Below are 13,489 nucleotides of genomic sequence, written 5' to 3'. Positions count from 1 at the left end.
ATGAGGGAATGGGATGGTCAAGCTTGGGAAAAGATGGATGGGGGGAAGCAATGAAAGATACCTTGATCAAGGGAACCATTATGAGATTAGGAAGAAACCTGGTACTGGGAAAACTCCAAGGAACCCACAAAGGAGAGCTCAGCTAAGACTTCTAGCAATAGTGTAAAGGGTGCCTGAACTGTCCTTCCCCTGTAATTGGAGTGGTGATACCCTAACTGTTATCATAGAGCCGCCTTCATCCTGCTGAAGATAGAGCTGACGGGAGCATATGTTCTGGTCCACAGCCAAGCACTAGGCTGAGTTCTGGGAGTCCAGTTGAAGAGAGGAAGGAGGGATGATATGAGCAAAGGGAATCAAGATCAAGAAGAAGAAATCTACAGAGAACTGAACCAAGCTCATGATCCCTAGAGGAACAGCTGTGCAGCCTGAATGGGAACGAGCTGGGCCATCTGCATGTGGGAGAGATTTGTATAGCTTGGTCTGTTTGAGGCGCCCTTGGCAGTGAGATTGGGATCTATCGCTGGTGCATGAACTGGCTTTTTGGAGCACATTCTCTACGGTGGGATACTTTTCTCAGCCTTGATGCAAGAAGGAGTGACCTGGTCCTGCCTCAGCTGAATGTACCAGGCTTTGTAGACTCCTCCTGGGAGGAGTGGATGGGAGTTGGTTGGGGGAAAGTGCAGGGGGAGCAAGAGGAGGGATGGTAGGGAGAATTGTGGCTGGTATGTAAAATGAATTAAAAAATTAATAAAGAAAATATGTGTGACATAAATGAGGTGATAAATGAACAAAACACATTTTCAGACAGGAGAATGTAGCTCAGTGGTAGAGGGACTCCATAGAGTGTTACAGGCTTTAGAAATGATCCCTAGCATCATAGAAACAATTATAGAAATAACTTCACCACATTCTTACACTTCTTATTGTTGGTGTCCATAAGAAAGCCATTTGTATGACTTGACCCACTTTGCTGTTTCTGTTTCCCAATCACTTCACCGGCTTCAAGTCCCATGAACATCCAGTATCATCAGCTCTGATCTTTTCCTCTTAGTACCCTGAACATGGCCCCTCTGATGGGCTTGGATTTGACACTGTAGATGATGGGGTTGAGCACAGGAGGCACCACAAGGTACACATAGGCAACAAGGGCATGAACAATGTGGGGCAGGTGCCTCCCAAAACGATGAATCATGGACACACCTATTACTGGAATGTAAAACACCAGGACAGCCAAGATATGGGAAACACAAGTGTTGAGGGCACGGACACGCTCCTTGGGAGAGGCTAGACCCATCACTGTGTGAAGAATCAAGGAATAAGACATAACAATAAGCAAGGAATCTATACCCACTGTGGACAGAACCACATAGAGTCCATATAGGATGTTGACAGTAATGTCAGCACAGGCCAGTTTCATGACATCAGCATGGAAGCAGAAAGAGTGAGAGAGGAGAATCTTGCCAGGGCAATAGTTCAGTCGCTTCATCAAGAATGGCATTGGTAATAGTGACAGTGTTGCTCGTGTTATAATGTCTACTCCAATCCTGTTGATGACATTATTATTGAGGACAGATGCTTAGCGCAGGGGTCTGGAGATAGCCACAAAGCGGTCAAATGACATGGCCAAGAGTACTGAAGACTCTACCACGGAGAAGTATTGTAGTAAGAACATTTGTATTAGTCAGGTTTGTAATTTTATTATACGTTAGTTAAACCAGAGCACAGCCAGGGTGGAAGGCAGTGTGGACAAACTGAGGCCCACATCACTTAGGGCCAGCATGGACAGGAAGTAGTACATGGGCTGGTGTAGGGTGTGGGTCCTCTTCACAGCCAGGAGGATGAGGCAGTTTCCAGTGAGTGCCACAGCATACATGGAGGAGAAGGGGATGGAGATCCAGCCATGGGCAGCCTCTAGTCCTGGGATGCCAGTCATGAGGAAAAACTGTGGCTGGAAGAAGGAGATGTTGATGAAGGCCTGGGAAGGGAGCATTGTTGGAGACAGTGAAGGGATCTAGGAAGATGTGGTCTGTTCAATCTCTGAAGGACATAAAATGATGAAGTTAGTGCAAAAACGTTGCTGTAAAATCTATTGACACGGTTCCAAGCATGAACACAACAGATGTGAAGCATATTTAGAAATTCAGTGTCTCTAAAAGAAATAAAAATTCTAAAGGAGGAAATAGGACTGGTCAGCTGGCTCAGTGAATAAAGGTGCTGGCTGCCACGCCTGATGACCTTGTCCCCAGATGCAATTTGGCGGAAGTAGAGACCAAAACCATCAATCTGACCTCTGATCTCTCATCTACTCTATGGTATACCTCCCTCACATTAAGTAAATAATAAATGTCAAACAAAAGGAAACTCTAAATTCAACCCAGTGAGTACCAAAGTAATAGTTAAGCATGAGAAACAGTATTCTCTTCACAACTGAACCCAGCAATGAGAATTTTAAGAGCTAGAATTTCAGGAAGTCTACTGCTACAGTCTCTCTTAGAAATGGTTGCATAAACAGGACTGAAGTTATGGCAACACCAATGAACATGTTCATGTGGAAGGGGAAATAGCATGGGGTCCCATCTCCAGGCCAACAACTCCAGGTAACTGGTGACTGCTAGGAGAGGAAGAATTATCACCTCTAGGGCTGAGCCCCTCACTGCTTGTTCAATATGAAGTGGACAACCTTGAAACAACATGCTCACAAATAACAAAAATGGACTGAGTCAGTTGCTTTTTCATATATTTTTTTGCAAACTTATACAGACATATATACCAGGAATAATCAAAGAAAAGGCTACCAGAGCATTGTGGGGCATTGATGGGATTCAAGGGATGGTACTTGGTAGGGATGGAGGGAAGAAAGTGAAGGACAGAAGAGATGCAACAATATTGTCATTAAAAATCTATAAAAATTAAAAAGAAAAAGCCATACTCATAGGAAGTCCAATGATGAAAACAGAAATGAAAAAGAATTCTATACCAAAGTTTTCTAAATAGTTTGAAAATAAAAGAATGGATTGATCAGACAGAGTGAAAATAATTTGATAAAAAAGAAATTTAAAATCAAAATGGCAGATCAAAAAAGAATAATATAAATTGCAAAGTAGTATGAGGTTGAAAATCTTCCTGTTACCAAAGGCATACAGTTAGAAGAATTAATGAAAAAGAATAATCAAAGTTAAGTAGAAATATGAACCTGAAGCACATATGATGCTTTTAACAGTGGAATTGTAAGCACAATCTTTGAACAGAATTAAGTAAACATGGAAAACAGACATATATTTCAGTGTGTGATAAAATATTTTATGAAAAATTTAAAAGATTATGTGAAAATAGTTATGTTGCCAGAAATAAATACTAGTGAGAAGGCAGATGTCGCTTATACTAGGTGTTATAGTTTATATTGCAAGAATGAAAGAAAACCTAGAGATACCTCCCCGTAGCAGTAATGCTCCAAATAGGAAAATGTTATATTTAATTTGAGCCTCCCAGGACTACTAGACCACAAGCAATAACAGCACCTTACAGAGAGCTGTAGAAAAGAAAGGCCATCTGTCAGTGCATGCACAGTGCTGTGCAGGAAGGAGAGGGAAGGAGACATGTTGGAATCAAGACAGTTTTGTTGTTTCTAATATGAACTAAAATTATAGGATACATATTTTCATTTTTTTCCAGGCCTTTGGGAGTCAAGATTTTAGAAGTAAGAAAAAAAAGATATCTAAAATAAAACAACTTATTCCAAGTAGTGCCTTTGGGAAGCTGAAGCAGGGATGACAGAATTCATTCCTGAACATAAAACAAAGGCTGTCAAGACTGACCCCATAGTGAGGAGTGTCCTGATGACTGGATGTGGACTCCAGATACCATGGACACCTGGAAGGAGTCACATATGCTTGGAACAGTGGTGGGTTGAGGAACTTACAGTGAAAGTATAACAAATGAATCTAGACATTGCTCAGTTCTAGACAACATGGAACCAGTAAAAGCACAACTGGGTCATTTAATAATAACAAAAGCAAATCAGTCATTTGCCACATGGGGTGAATGGGGCTTAAGTGAGACTGAGAACTGTAATGTATTGATCGTGTTATGTGTGTTTTCTAGGCCCCTCATTAATGCTGCTGCTGCTGCTATTTCTGTACCTTGTGTCCTAAAAGAAAACAATGATTTTTCTTCATAGATCCTCACAACTATGTTCATAGCAGCATTGTTTGTCATAGCCAGAACCTGGAAACAACGTAAATGCCTCTTGACCAAAGAATGGATAAGGAAAATGTGGTACATTTACACAGCAGAAAAAAATGACATTTTGAAACTTGCAGGCAAATGAATGGATCTAGAAAACATCATATTAAGTGAGGTAACCCAGACCCAGAAAGACAAATATCATATATACTCACTCATAAGTGATTTTTAAACATAAAGGAAAGAAAATCAGCCTACAGATCATAATACCATAGAACCTAGAAACAATGAGGACCCTAAGAGAGACATACATGGATCTAATCTACGTGGGATGCAGAAAGAGACAAGACCTCCTGAGTAAATTGTAAGCATGGGGACCATGAGAGAGGGTTGAATGGGAGGGGAGAGAAAGTGAGGGGAGCAGAGAAAAATGTAGAGCTCAATAAAATCAATAAAAACAGAAGGTTCAGAAGACCCAGAGGGCACAGAGAAACAAGAGGACAGCACTGAAAAGCAGCAACCTGAGCAGAGCTGAGCCTGCCTAGCTCTCTTCCCCATCTTAAACCAGAGAGACCCTGGTTAGTTAGTTTGATTCTGTGCCAACGGCTAGGCACGCTGGGGCCTTCCCAGCTGGAAGAGTAGAAGCAGGATTGAATGTCTATGGAAAAATCCAAAGTTCACAAGGACAGTGGGGAGGATGGACAAGTACTCAGATGGGAAAAGAACCAGACACACTTCTCAACCACTCCCTCTCTTCAGATAATACTGCAAATACAGTGTGAGTTTCCAATTCATATCTGAGCTATAAACTCCAGGACTTTGGCTAATCAGTCTGCCAGTTTCTACTGTTTCTAGTTCCAGAAGGTTTCTCTTTCCTTGGCACCAGCCCCACTCCCACTCATACCACCATCTGAGGCTGAGATACAGCAGCCATCAATGTGGGAAGTGAAGAAAACACCATTCTGGGGCATAGGTACTCACCCTGGCTCTTCTCTCTGCATTGGAGGGACTGAGATTTATCTCCCTGCACAGGGAGTTGTGGCAGCAGCATCTGTCTCCAGGGAAGATGGGGTCACAGAGGAATCATTCCACTCAGCTCCTTGGAGCTTGGTCTGACATCCAGAGAAAGGCCGTTCAGGATCATAGACTTCAGAGCAACCCATCAAGTTTGAGTTGTGTTCAGAGACTGGTAGCATCCATGGCCCATTTGAATTTGAAACCCTTCCAGGAGAAAATTCCTGAAGTACCCTTTGGGCCAGTGCACCGGATGAGTCCTGTAGGATTCCCTGACTTCGCATAGAGTAGGGATAAGGAACAATGGGGTGGTGCCCAGTGGTATCCAAACCTAGTGTAGGGGAGTCTGGAAAAGCTTTAGAAGAAGTAGGTGTGGACAGACTTCTAAACACTGTGCAGAACTCTCAGCTCTCATTCTAAAAAGCCAGGAGTGAGATTTTGAATCTCCTCGGTGGTTCTGCTGACACTCCTGTCTTAGGACTAACCTACTCAAGAAGAAAGTGCAATAATGACAAAAGTTGGGCATGGCAGTCAGACTTGGATTTAAATCCTTCTATCTCTCACCACGTATAGCCTCTCCCCCAGGTCTGTCTCAGCTGTTAGAGAACTCTATGTATGTCAGCATTATCCTAAGGCCCTCTGTAAATCATATGGGGCTATGAACTACTTCATATAGGAATATTAGACTTGTTCAGTCTTTACAAAATCCTCACAAACCATAACAAAACTAGTCAAAAAAAAAAAAACTGGATAAGAATCTTGACTAGACATTTCCCAGAATACCTTCAATGGGCCATGAGAACATGAGAAGATGCTCAGTGTTACTGACCATCGGGGAAATTTAAAACACAGTGAGATGATACCTCCCACCTGTTAGTTATTATAAAACAATAAAAAGATTAAGAGATGGCAAGTGTCAGCGAAGATTCAGAAAGAACAGGATTGTTGTATGTATGGGTGCGAATGTAAAAAGATGTTATCATTACCGAAAGCAGCATGGAGTCTTCTCCAAAAATTAAAGAAACACAACTTTTGTATGATCCATCAATCCCACTATTGGGCATCCAGCCAAAGGGAATGAGTTCAGGTCCTAAAGAGTCATCCGCAGGGCTATGTTCTCCACAGGGTTCCTTATAACAGGCATGACACTGTGTGTGTGTCTACCTACACAGGAGTGGATTATAAATGTAACATTCTCTCTCTGGAATATTATTCAGCCTTATAGTGACACAATGTAGCCAATGGCAACAGATGGGTGATCATTGAATCTGATGCTAAGAAAAATAAGCAGGACACAGAAAAAACAGATACTGAGAGATCTCATTTATTTGTGTGCTATAAAGTTGTTAAATTCGTAGAATGAATGAAACCGACAACAAAATAGCAAGTTCACCCCTCCCAGACAGGGAATGATAGAAGACTTAGGCTATGTGTTTTTTTTCTGTAAATGTCATGGACTATATGCTGATAATAGTTAATTGTTATTGTACACTTGAAATTGCTGGAGAGGAGACCTTAAATATTTAAATTCTCTTAAATATTAGAGAAATGGCAGGTATGTGAGATGATGCATGTATTGATTGACTTCTGCCAACGGTTTCATAACAGATTCACAGATCAGAACATGAAGTTTCACCTTCTTTCTCTCACTCTCATGCACGCACACAGGCACTCACATGCATGCACACACACATGCTCACACAGCCTCACTCACACACACATACGTTTTTGTCAGCCATTTCTCACTAAAGCTGGAAAATATTGTTTTGTCAGCCTTTTCACCTTATTTATTTATTTATTTATTTATTTATTTATTTATTTATTTTTTATGTACAAACGGTGCCTTTATTGGTACAGTCCGAGGGGCAGGCAGGCACCATCACATGAGCCCACTTCCCTTGGCTCCTAGCTTCAGCAAATCCAGCTCATTCCCTCCACAGCGGGGTTGGATAGGACTCAAGACTCAGGCCTCTACATCCTCGGTGCACTGATTACAGTGTTCCAGGAAAGTCCTGAGCGAGGCCACCTGCCCGTTTCCAGGCTGGCTGCCAACACAGTGGAAGACGCAGTTGGTGCAGAGGGACAGCGGGGTTCAAGGTAACACCAGCGGTCCTCAGGGGTAGCACTTCAAGCTGCCCTGGCAGGCCTGCCTAAGGCACAGTGGCTGTGCAGTGACATGAGATGTGCTGGGATGCTGAGATCTGACTATCAGGACAAGTGGCTGACGGCACATCAAGCTGTTTTTTCCTCCGGGAGGCCCCAGCGTCACTACAGTTGCTGTTGGGGCTACAGCAGCCCTCTCAGAGGCAGCTCTGGAATTTTTTTTTTGGAAGTTTGCTTACATTTTTTCCTCTCTAGACAGTTATGAGGACAGGAGTGGGCAGGGGCAAGCAGGGGCTGTACAGTTCTGACAGTCACCACAGCCCCCAGAAGCCCCCATAGCAGGATGGGAGGCTCCAGAGGAGACAGCTGCGTGTGCACCCAGTTCACTGTCTGAGCTAGAGCGTTGCCTGACCCGGAATGGACTCTTATCCTTAAGTCCAAACTGTTGCAGCAACATTTCCAGATACAGGTGGGAAGAATTCTTCTACCCACTGGCAGTGCCACCATTGGCTCTGCTCCCTGGGCTTTGAGAACCAGTACTTATAGCCCTGGGCCCGCAGGTAGATGGATGGCTGCTCAGGAAAGGGGTACTTGGCAACGTGGTTTCGCACCAGGCAAATTACTGGCTCTTTGTCCTGCAGAAGATGTAGCACCAAGCTGGTGAACCAAGGGCTGTGTGTTTGTGGGCCAAGGGTGGCAAACCACATCTGCCAATTAAGGTGTGGCTGGTGGGCATATCACGATAGGGGTGGATGGCTCATATTTCCAGGTTTGTACATGAATTCTATCTCTGTCCATTGCTGTCCATCATAGCTGCCCTCCAGCACCACTTCAGGCCGCGCACCCAGACCAGTCATCCGATGGAAGAGGCCATATGAGCTGGCCAGCTGTAGATGCTCCACAGACTGAACAGGTGATGAGCCCCAGTCCAGAGCCGCCCGCGGATCCCAGGCTCCATATAGGAGTAAGGTACTAGGCTTATCAAGTACAGATAGGGATAGCATGGTCAGCAGGGCCCTAGGCCAAGAGGTAGGCATCGTCTTGTGGCATCTGAGGCCTGGCAGGTGACAGTCATCCAGGAGGGAAGTAGTAAGCACCAAGGTTAGCAGGTTGAAGAGATTGTAGTTACCAGTAATGATAATCAAGACTTGTAATAATGCCTGAGCACAGAAAGTGGTCAACCGTAGGCGGTGAATAGGAGCAAAAACAGAGGGGGTACTGGGATCTTGTTGAGGAAGGTGGCCACCACACTGAACTTGTACAGCCAGACTGGCAGGTAGGTGGTGGGCAAACCAGGCAGCTGGTGTGGGCAGGCCCAGTAAGTCCCCACCATGTCGGGCAGTGGCAGCGGCTGGTCAGCTTGACCACACCAGAGGCAGACATGAGTCAAAACAGCAGCCAGAACACAAGCCAGAATGGGAGGTTTTCATGGGGTAAGGCCCCTGCTAGTCCACCCTGGTGGGCCTTCTGGTTGGAAGGCTTCTTCAGTGGGGCTACTAGGATAGCCAGGAAGCCCTTCTCCAGGAGCAGGGAATCCCATTGGAAATAAAGGAAGGCTTGACCCACCTGGCAGGTTGAGAAGTAGGCAACCCAGAGCAGCGGGTAGGTAAAGGGGTGTTGTAGAGAGTTCAGGAGCTACGATGGTGCCCAACAGGGTCAGTAGATCCAGACCCTGGGCAGTATCCAGCCCCAGTCTTAGTGCTTCCCAGAGCAGTGTTGGCATTTCCTACAGCTGCTGCCACCGACCCATGCCTTGGAGCCGCAGTGTTCTTTGAGCAGGAAGGATGCCCTCTAGGCTATAGAGGCCTGAGATCTGGGTGTAGAGGGACACAAAGGCAAACAGACAGCGGCCACACCCGCCAACTGGTCCATAAACTTAGTATCACTTGGTCCTTCAGGTCCCGCCCCAGATGCCTAACCACGCCTTCGGTATAGGCCCCGCCCCTTTAGGTCCGCCTCTTTCCCCAGGCGCCTTCCACTTTTTCATCACCTGATTTATTTTTAAACCATTTAAAATCTTGGCAATTTTCTTTCTTATTCCAGCCATTGCTGTGGGTACCTTTTCTGAGTCAAGTTCTGGTCACCTTAATTCGCTCTCACTAAGGCCCTATGCCCCATGCTTCATACTGTCTTCTCCTTTGATGATACAGGGTGAACAGTCCATGGTCCATGGAGATTTGCTGAATACTCAGGCATAGACTACTTTCCAGTGCTTGGAACTAATGCTGAGTAGGATCCGAAAGGGAAGACTATCCTCTTCCATCTAAGTCACATTTGAGGGAGTCCTGCAAGACCTAGCAATTCTTATCTATGGAGTCAACAACCCCACACTGCATTTTCTTTAGTTCTTTCTTTCCTCTGTTTCAGTCTCGCTGTAGTTCAGCCTTGGCCACTGGGATAGACCGATGCTTCGGGGAAACAGCCCGTGCTCTGGCAATGAGGCCTCTGTCAGTGCCGGAATTATGTCAATGTTTCATGGCTCTCTAGTCTCCTATGGTTTTCTCTATTTGCTTTCCCTTACTTTAATCTGATCCCAGTTTAACCATCACTTGTTCACAAATGTCTCTCCACCCTCCAAACTGCTTTCTCTTTTCTTGGTGTGGCCAAAAGCTCATTTTAGACTATTATATTATGGTGTAGGAGTTCCTTCTGTTTGTGTGTTGCTTTCATTGGTTGAGGAATAAAGAAACTGCCTTGGCCTAGTTGAAAGGGCAGAACTTAGGTATGCAGAGAAGACAGACTGAATGCTGGGAGGAAGAAAGCAGAGTCAGAGAGAGCCAGAGTCAGACATGCTGAATCTTTCCTGGTAAGCCACTGTTATGTGGCGATGCACAGATTAATAGAAATGGGTTATATCAAGATGTGAGAGTTAGCCAATAAGAGGCTAGAGCTAATGGGCCAAGCAGTAATTTAATTAACATAGTTTCTGTGTGGTTATTTTGGGGCTAAGCTAGATGGGCAGCTGGGACAAACAAGCAGGCCTCCATGCAACAATATTATGGGCTCAATGTTCATAACTTTCATTTTATACCTGAAATTTACATGGTTCATTTTCATATTTTATCCTTCATGCCACGTATAAACAATTTCTGAATATTTATCTTTGAATGACCTTCAAGATGTATACAAAATGTATTATATATGCTTTAAATGTTTAAGTGAAATGTATTATGTATACAGAGTATACATGATTTTCAAAAAAAGAAAAAAGAGAAGCGAGTACTGGGTATAAACTAGACATTGGCTGCAAGAGTGGGTGATATTGTCAAAAAGAATTCCAGTGTGATAGGAGGCTGGTAAAATCTGGCTGTATGTGCATGCTAAGTGTGAATCTTCTTCAGTGGAAACAAAAATATCCTAGGGAAGACTCTATTCCCGATAAAAAACACATTATCTTTTCTCATTTCTAACCAAGCCCATCTAGGATAAATGATACAGCTCAGAAATGGGGATTACTTAAAATCATGAAGGAATGTGAGCTTTTCTCTTCTAAGGCAACCTTGTGTTATGGCTCTCAAGGGGGACTGACTACCTAAATGAGTGCCCTCACTATCAGGCCAATATAAACATGTCTGGGAATAGGGCAGCGCTTTTATGGTTATCTGTCCCTGGAGACCCTGTTTTCTGGGAAAGACACTGTTACTACAGTGACTGCTTGCTTGAGAGTCCCAGTTTCAGTGGCCTCTCACAGAAGGAACAGCCTGGGGTCACATGCCAGCTGACTAGCCTCCCCAGATGCAGAAGCCTTTCCAGGTAATGGGAATAGAAAGACAAACACTCTCCCAAGACCCTGATGTGTGTAGCTAAGCTGTAGCCATGGTCATTGCCCCTCCCTTTAATTGACCATTTTTGAAAAGTAACCACATTTCCTGGGGCAGCTTTGGAAGTTGGCCTGCCATCCCTTCTCCAGGAAACATGTCAATCACTTCAAAACCTTCTCTATCTCATTGAAACCTCATCTCTCTCACCCACTGTGCTCTCTTCCATTCCCCTGCCTCCACCTAGTGTTTGTATGGTAGGGGATGGAACTGGCAAAAGAAGGGGGAGTCAAGAGAGGAGCGAGAATCAGAAGGGAGATGGAGAACTTGCGAGTCTAATTTTTAAAAATTGTTTTATAATTTGTGTGTATGAGTGTTTTGCCTATGTACTACATGTGTACTGAGGAGTACAGAAAAGAACATTAGCTCCCTTGGTACTGAAATAAAGGACAGGTTTGAGCTTCTGTGGAGGTGCCAGAATTGAACCAACCTGGGTCCTCTGGAATAGCAGCTAGTGCTCTTAACTGCTCAGGCATCTCACAACAAGTACTCAACAAGTCCTGTTTTTAAATTTCAAGCTTTCGGAGTAATATCAGCAAGTGAGTAGCACTCTGGGGCTGAGACAGGAGGTTGGTTACACACATAGAACTTGCCTTGCTGTGGCTCCATTGTGCATTCTTATTCCTTTACCTCATTGTTATGCAACAAAATTTTTACCTGTCCCCCTCCTATTATAATATGACAAGTCTTTGTTGAGAGCACACTAAGTACTGCACTCTGTGTTAGGTGTTGACCAAGGGTTACTGCATCGAATTCTCACAAAAGCACTGCAAAGTGAGTGTGAACATCCACGCTGGGAAGAGGCAAGGAGCCAGCTCAGAGACGGACTTGACCTGTGAGTGCACAGCAGCTGCCCTTCCTATTGGGCTCACCTTCCATTTAGAGAGCCTTTGAATGTTTCCTGTGGGGGAAAATTTCTGTCTCTGAGAGCGTTTTTGATTTTCTAGAGAGAGCCATAATTGGGTAGGAACAGAGTGTAGGAGATTAAGTTAAAAAGTACCATGTTTGGGCAAAGAACAGGTGCGGATATAGGGAAGAGGCCAGCCTTTCATGTAGGCCAGAGTGCAGCTCCCACGGAGCACCCTGCGTTGGTATTCTCTAAGGCTTGTTAAGGATATTTGCAGAACAGCATGTTTGAAATGTGGCAGGAATTTAGAGATTATCTTATTTACTGGAGAGAGTGCATGAATTAGGGAAAATCGCCCATCTGGTGTCAGAATGGAAAACACAGCTCAGAGCCTCCATTCCAACCCAGGGCTCTACCGTCTCTTTGGGTTAGTACGGACCACGCTTGTGCCTTTCAGCACATCCTTCTTGGCCATCCCCTGAGGGAACACAGTGTGGGATAGATGAATATGAAGCTCCTTTTCTCTGGTCTGTCTTGTCTCTTGCTGTCATACAGTGTCCCCTATAACCTGTGCATTCACACTCACTGAGAGATTGAGGATGACAGTGATCTTCCTCCACCTCCAAAGCACTGGGATTGCAGGGTGTACCACGGTGCCCACCTGAGCACAGCTGTTCAAAATACCCAAAGCCTGTGATTGACAGCACCACAGTGCATGTTTTCAAGTGTTGCAGTGGTAGATCTTATGTTCAATGCTCCCCCCACATTAGGAAATAACAAGATGGGGAGCAGGGAGAAAACTCTCCGAGATGATGTACTGATTGTGATAACAATGTCTAGAGTGTGGACTGACAGCAAATTGTGTGCAACACTGTAGCTCTTTGTGTTTTAATCTACATAAATGAATTGGGTTAGCTCACTGAGAGGGATGCTCAGCACTCCTGGAAAACAGATGAGGGAAAGGAACCTCCCAGAGAGGGAGCTGGCCCAGTAGCCTCAGGCTGGCATCACCTCTGCTCTCCCTTTCCCTTCCAGAAAAGACACAGAATCTTTGAGAAGCAATGAACCTGCCCTTGTGTCTGAATCCTCACTGCTTACAGGTTTCAGATGGAAAAGCAGGGGTCTGAAGGGGAAATGGTTTAGCTAAAACACTCTGGAGGAAGTCGTCTCTCGGGACCCGCTATCACATATGCAGGTCAGTTTATGCCTGCCTGGTCGGGCTACAGATCTCAAGTGCAGTGCCGGCAGGTGTAGCAGGGGAGACAGGGACCTCAGAGTGATCTTACTTCAAGTCTGAAATCTACCTTTAATTACTATGTGACTTGAAGAAGTTTATTTAACTAACCCCTTATTTTCTATTTGGGAATTTTTTTTTCTTCCAATTCAGAGTTTCTCTGTGTAGCTTTGGAGCCTGTCCTGGAACTAGTTCTTGTAGACCAGGCTGGCCTCAAACTCACAGAGATCCGCCTTCCTCTGCCTCCCGAGTGTTGGGATTAAAGGCGTGCGCCACCACCACCTGGCCTTA

General features: G+C 44.7%; 2 pseudogenes; both read right to left on the bottom strand.

Moving 5' to 3' along the window:
- Positions 1 to 1,027: 1,027 nt before the first annotated feature.
- On the bottom strand, positions 1,028 to 1,990 carry LOC126488876 (olfactory receptor 51I2-like; annotated as a pseudogene).
- Positions 1,991 to 7,346: 5,356 nt separating this feature from the next.
- Positions 7,347 to 9,463, bottom strand: LOC126488864 (lipase maturation factor 2-like; annotated as a pseudogene).
- Positions 9,464 to 13,489: the final 4,026 nt, after the last annotated feature.

Source organism: Alexandromys fortis, unplaced genomic scaffold, assembly GCF_014885135.2.
Source record: "Alexandromys fortis isolate MF-2015 unplaced genomic scaffold, M_Fortis_MF-2015_v1.1 scaffold_209, whole genome shotgun sequence".
NCBI lineage: Eukaryota > Metazoa > Chordata > Mammalia > Rodentia > Cricetidae > Alexandromys > Alexandromys fortis.
Note: the sequence above shows the minus strand (reverse complement) of the source record. Positions and strands in the feature narration are given on the sequence as shown.